Below are 657 nucleotides of genomic sequence, written 5' to 3'. Positions count from 1 at the left end.
GCTCGGCGCTTGCGCGTCCGTCCCCTTTGAGGGGAGGGCGGGCGTCAGGTCCCGCGCATGCGCTTCAGCCATCTTGGCCGGGAGGGCCGAAGTCGGGTTCGGCGCGTGCGCGTCAGGCCCCCGCGAGGGGAGGGCGGAAGTCGGGTTCGGCGCACGCGCGTCCGCCCTCTTTGAAGGCAGGAGTTAGCCTCCGCGCATGCGCCGTCCCGGGGGGCGGAGCCAGAGCGGGCGTGCCCACCACCGGGGCGGGCGGGCCGGCCCTGACGGAGCGGGAACCGGAAGTAGAAGCGGGTCTCCTCAGCTGGGCGGGGCCCCTTTCCGTGCGGCCGGGCTGATTCTTCCTCCCCGGGGCCTGCTCCACGGCAGCCTCCGCCCGCCCGTCCGTCTCTCAGGAGCCCGCGCGCGATCCCGGCCTCCTCCCGTCCCTCAGCGCGCGCGCGCGCGCCCCCGGCCTCCGTCCGCCCGTTCCCTCAGCGCGCGCGCGCCCGCGGCCTCCGTGCCTCCCTCAGTCCGCTCGTTCGTTCCCTCCGCGCGCGCGCTCGCGCCCGTTCCCTCAGCGCGCGCGCGCCCGCGGCCTCCGTCCCTCCCTCAGACCGTTCCCTCAACGCGCGCGCCCCCGCCCCTCCCTCAGCGCGCACGCGCGCGCGGCCCCGCGTC

This window comes from Tachyglossus aculeatus, chromosome 10, assembly GCF_015852505.1.
Source record: "Tachyglossus aculeatus isolate mTacAcu1 chromosome 10, mTacAcu1.pri, whole genome shotgun sequence".
NCBI classification, from domain to species: Eukaryota; Metazoa; Chordata; class Mammalia; order Monotremata; family Tachyglossidae; genus Tachyglossus; species Tachyglossus aculeatus.
The sequence above is the reverse complement of the archived record's forward strand: the minus strand, read 5'-3'. Positions refer to the sequence as shown.